Source organism: Miscanthus floridulus, chromosome 7 (assembly GCF_019320115.1).
Source record: "Miscanthus floridulus cultivar M001 chromosome 7, ASM1932011v1, whole genome shotgun sequence".
Lineage (NCBI taxonomy): Eukaryota > Viridiplantae > Streptophyta > Magnoliopsida > Poales > Poaceae > Miscanthus > Miscanthus floridulus.
Genome location: NC_089586.1, coordinates 8842246 through 8848245, shown reverse-complemented (window position 1 = coordinate 8848245; position 6000 = coordinate 8842246). Strand labels below are relative to the sequence as shown.

At 45.1% G+C, this 6000-nt stretch overlaps 1 pseudogene; it reads right to left on the bottom strand.

The window, feature by feature from the left end:
- Positions 1 to 360: 360 nt before the first annotated feature.
- LOC136465015 (serine/threonine-protein phosphatase 7 long form homolog) lies at positions 361 to 2627 on the bottom strand (annotated as a pseudogene).
- Between the last annotated feature and the right edge of the window lie 3373 nt (positions 2628 to 6000).

Below are 6000 nucleotides of genomic sequence, written 5' to 3'. Positions count from 1 at the left end.
AATAGGTCAATAGGAAGGATAAGTGCACGAGACAATAAATACACAAGTTCAACAATACTAACTTGTACGTGTCCCAAGTTCATCGCAAGTTCAACAATACCACTATTCGACATAAGTTCAGCAAGTCATAACTATGACACAAGTTCATCAATACATAAGTTTGACATTACTCAACATACTATATGTTCCATCAGTATATGGGTGTCCGAGTACAAGTTCATCCTGAAGAACTACGACCCAGGAGTATATGGTGATCACGGACGTCGCTGCCTCTTCGGACGTGAAGGCAGCATGTTAGGGGTGAACCCAACATCGGTATGGTCTCACTGGCGGTAAACCCGGTGGTACTACTGAGTGTAACTAGGACCCTACAATTACAATATATGCATCATTACTTACAATGTTTAAGTAATTGTGACATATATGGCCAAGGGTTGTTTCAAGTATCTGTGCATCGAACTGTGTAGGAAATGGTGCATCACCAAGCTGAGACATCCCAATCTCATCGTAGTTCTCCTCCTCATCCTCGTCCTTCTCATCCTTGTCCTCCTCAACGTCGTGCTCCGTAGGACCCTTGCCACGATTGCCGGGAGTACGAACATAAGAGGTCCCACCAGCCGTCGTGTCGGAGGAACCTGCTCATGTCGGCATAGTGCTCGAGCATAAGGAACTAGACAGGTCTGGGTCATAGGGCATCTTCCACAGAGTATCCATGCAGCTGAGCTTCTATGCTAGCTTCTTGCAGCTCCTCCTCACTTTCTACAAAAAAAGAAAACACGGATGAATGAGTCATGGGAACCATTTAACCACTGTCATGTCTCTGAGAATAGAATGTAGATCGACGAAGACGTGTAGAATCCCGTGTGGCTCCCCTCTGGTCTTGTGAAGTCGCACAACTACTTCATTGGACAGACTTGTCAACTGTGATGCTTGCATACACAAGCGAACTAAGTTCGTATCACTACAATTCATAGGAACGCCGACGTGTAGTTGTATTGAAATTCAAATTTCTTACCACGTATCTCTGTAGTGGTGCTCTCTAAAGCTGTATCTCCATCCTTGTCACCTTGTCATACGCATCAGCGATGTCATCCTCATCTTCATCCGTATCAATTAGCTTGTTAGTGTAGGGGGCCTACATATGTGTGCGGGTACTCCTATGCAACCATTGGAGGTAGCGGTCGAAGTTGCGTTGGTCGTGCGGCGGTATCTTGGCGATCAGGACCCTTTGCCGACTGTCCCATTCGTGGATGACAAGGATCTCCTTGTACCTATTCCTTCGATCATACCTACAAGTTTAACATAAGTTAGTGGTTGTATGTATGAACATGACTGCTAAATTATTATGTTTTAGTTGTCGCACCCGCGCAACTTTCTGTTGGTTGTGTACAGTGGCGTTGGGCATGGCTGCAATCTTTCAAACTGCCTATACACCCTTATAGGGTAGTGCATCTCGACCACGTGGAAGAAAATTAGTAGCCTGTTAAAAAGCCACTCGTCCGACTCTTCCTCAGAGCGAGGACTCAGGTACCCCTCTAGCTCGAATCTAGACCACGGACACCAATTCACCTGAAAGTTAGGTAACTACAGTTAGGTTTTTGGAATAACAAAACAACAACAACACCGACTAGTAGTATCAAAGTGGTCGTTACCTGGTGATGTGTCAGGACGTCTAGTGTGTCTGAGTACTGCCTGTATCGACGCTTTGGGTTCCCTCTAACTACCTCCACTTCTTGCCAGACGTATAGAGCAGTCGGTCCTACATCCACGTGATTCCATGCCTGCATTGAATTGGATAGTCAGTCACAAGTGCGACATCAAGTCTGAGGAAAATAAAAAATCGATGCACTTACAGGTAAACCGTGAACAACGGGCCTCCCAACTGGCCATTGCTCCCAACACCAAACTTGTAGTAGGTGGGAACAACCTCCTAGGTTGGCACCTCTTGTACTGTGTTGGTAGGCAACGCAGAGCTGATGATAGATCCATGCTAGGACCGCGCTGCCACAGCTATACGCTCCAATATTCTCCCATGGCTGGCTCAGTATGTTGAGGAAGGCCTAGCTGATGGTGTTACCCAACACATCGGGGAACAAGAAGGCACCTAAGAAGTGCCACAGCCACACCCTAGCATACCTCTCGATCTCCTGCTTTGGAGCGTCTGGGTGCAGCGGCGCCCCAAAGTTTTCTGTTATCTAGACCGAACTAACACCGGATGTTTTCCTGCAATTTTTGAAGGACAATTACATGAGAGCTGAGGGAACAAAAAATAAACATTAAATTAGGCAAAGACAATATGCATCATAAAAGTTATGTACTGAACCCTCCATTTAAATAGCAAAATAATTTGCAGAATATGTAGATCAACGATAGACTTAGACCATAACATATATTTGTGATATAAGAGACCAACCAAAGACTTGCATGTGCTAGTGTTAAAATGGTACATGTTTGGAACATAGAAATTCTTACTTTGCCCTCTTAGCATCCTCGTCCTCGGGTGGTCTTCTGCCACAGAACTGCTCCACCAAGTCCATCCAGTGATCGTTATCAAGGATCCCAGTCACTGGAAGATCTCCCAACCGTAGACACAGAATCATCTTCACGTCCTACATCATGATAGTCATCTTGCCGCAAGGAAGGTGGAAGGTGTGGGTCTCTGGCCTCCACCTATGGGTTTTTAATTCAATATAAGAAGTTTTTTAATTCAAACAATGAGACAAATCAATGCTTTGTACTGTCGCAAACATGTATCAAATCATACCTATCGACAGTAGTAGTGAGAAGTGCAGGGTCGAGGATCGATAGCCCAGTGTTGAAGACACAGACGATCTCAAGGAAGTCAGCATGTTGTATGTACGGTCAGTATCGCTCGTCCCAGCGGTACGGCTGGTGCGTGCGTAGTCTAAGAGGTACCAAGTCCTCCTAAAGCTCCGACAGGCGCTTGGCTCAGTGGTCATTGTCGTAGTGCACCTCAAGAATGGAGTACTGCGGATGATGATCCCCTATCCTGGTTCAAATTTCAAATGTACATGTTAGAACAAACATTAAGAGTACTATAATTTGATGGAACATTAGTGCATAAAAACAAAGTAAATGTAAAAGGAATAAACTATTATGCAAAATTATAGAATAAACATATACCATAATAAACATAGCTCTAAAGTTCCAATGTACTAACATAGTAGTTTTAAATAGCATAGCAAACAATTAACATTAATATAATAAAATGTATGCTATATGCACCTGCTGCCCTTGCCTTCTATGCCTGCTAGCCTTGTGACCAGGTTCTTTGCAAATGAAGCAAAGATTCCTGCCATGGGTCTCGTTGAAGTCTCCCCCTCCATACATGTCTTCGCCATACCCTCTCATAGCATCCATGTCCCCCTTGAGTCGCTTCTTCTTCCTCCTACCCTTGCCTACCTTCATTAGATCCGGATGCGGCACGTAGTCATAACCATGATAAGGTGGCCACTGTGTCAGGTCAAGGTATGGCTCGAAGCTGCTCTCCCAAATACTAACGGTGTTCGAATAGAGATACAAGGGTGACATATATGGAAGATCCTCATAGTAATACCCACGAACCTTGTAGGCCGTGATCATATGAGAGCAAGGGGCATGCATGATCTGAGGGACGTTGCAACTACACTCTACTTTTTCAAGATCAACTCAGTAGTTTTGTCCACCATAACGTTCGCCGCCCAAGCTTGTGCCACCCTTGCCCCATACACTAAAGATATGGAGACAGGGTCCATACGGCTCGACGGTGTGCTGCTTGGCTAATTCCTCGACCTCCTTCAAATGTTCTGCTCTAGTCTTTCCAAAACACCCCTGCTCAGCTATATTCCTCTACGCAAGTTCCCACCTCTTGATAAAATATTCGTTGCACTTATGAAAGGAGAACTCAACAATTCCAGACACAGGCAATGATCGAACTCCGATGAATACACGGTTGAAAGACTCTGAGAAGTTAGTGGTCATGATGCCATACCTAAACCCCCTCGTCATATGCTAATGCCCACTGAGCCTTCTGTTCCATTTGCGCCTCTAACCAGGCCTTTCCCGCTTCATTTAACATCTTATCTAGTTCTCTCTTTGTCTCCTTGAACTGGTGCTCTGTACGTACACAACATAGTGCCTTTACCTTGTCACATACCTCCTTCTTCCTCTGACGCCGCCAGAAATTAGGGGCAAAGTGTCTCATGCACCATCTAAGCACTAGAGGCGGGAACCCATCTATATGCTCAGCTGCATCATTAAGAAGCCCTAGGTGACGGTCCGAGATCAAACATATAGTGCGAGATGGGCCAAGCACTTGTACACGTAGAAGCCGCATGAACCATGACCACGATTTATTGTTCTCTCCCTCTGCCAAAGCAAAAGCCATGTGTACTATCTGGTCCTTAGGATCAATTGTAGCAGCCATCATCAAGGTGCTCCTATACTTTCCTATCAAGAAAGTGCCATCAATAAGTATGACTGGTCGACAAAACTAGAATGCATGTTCCGTTTGCATGAACAACCAGAACACACGATAGAGAACATGTCTCAACGGGTCCTGAAAATACATCCCTCCGGTGTCCACAAACTATTTCAAGCTAGGGTTGTAGTAATGCATTGAACATAAGATACGGGGCACCATGTTGTACGCTTCCTCCCAACTACCCCAATGAATCGCTAGGGCAATTTGCTTAGCACGCTAAGCCTTTCCGTACTTCATATCATACTTAACGAATTTAGATATGGACTGTTGTAAAGAAGACACCAAAATGTCGTTATTGTCATCAACGAGCCCCAATATACGATGGGCAAGGTAACGTGCAGTGAGCTGCTGATGATTTTCTTTCCCCCTATTTGTTAGGCAAGTGTGGGGTTCGATAACTTTACTTATCCTCCACTTGCCATCACTCTGTCTCTTTCATGCATTTAACCTCCACATACAACCGTTTTTACATATCACATGGTACCTCAACTCCTGGTTCGAATGAGTGACGATGTACGTCCTATGGTGATACACAGCATAGTCCTGAAGGAAGAGCTTCATCTCTGACATTGTATTGAATATCATCCCCTTCCTAAGGATTTCTTTCTAATGGTCATACAATGATTTTCTACACATCTAGAGACTGGTGTCACAAACTGTCATATCCGTCATGCTGACATCCCTATAGTTTGGAACGCCCTTGAAAGGTATGTTCATCGACCTTAGTTGCTCAAGCTCAGTGGTTGTGTAAGGTGGTGGTGGAACATACTGCTGTGCTTCGCTAATTCTGCCCCATGAATCATAGGGGGTATCATCTGCTAGCAAATCTTTGACTAGTCTACCCTGAGCCTGGATAGCATGCAAAACCTCAGTTGGTACTGGTAATGGCATACCATGAATAGGTACTGGCATGGCATCAACCGGTGTGGGCATAGCATGTCTATCTCCCTGGTCATCATCTGAATCATCTGAATCACTGCTAACTACATCACCGATCTTGTCCTTCTCCTCTTGCTCCTCCTCTTTCGGTTCGAACTCGTTCACATCGAAGTCATTGCTTATACAGCCTACTTGACTTGAATGAAACTGCTCCTGTGTCAACTGCCCGTCCAAATCCATGTTACCATGAGTTGCTTCCCCTTTGACCCCTAATTCTTGCTTATTGCCTCCAACACCGTCAATGGACGGCCCGTCCAGGACACCCTATATCCTGTACCCATTCTCCACCACCACCTCAGCCATGGACACATTGGAACCTTGGAGCACCCTAGTGTAGCGGGACCAGTGAGCAGGGTCACGCAAGGGCATCAGGACATAGTGTGCCCTAGTCTTCCCAGTATCAAACCTCCCCTTCAGTGTGAAATCATCGCCAAACTTTGCATTCAAACAGACACAAAGGTCATTGAAGCTAGGAGGTTCATCAAACCATTCCAATTCTTCTTCTATATCCTCAAACATACCATCTCCTCTCCTAACACTTCCTCCGTAAAAAACTCTAACACAACAATCCATCTACA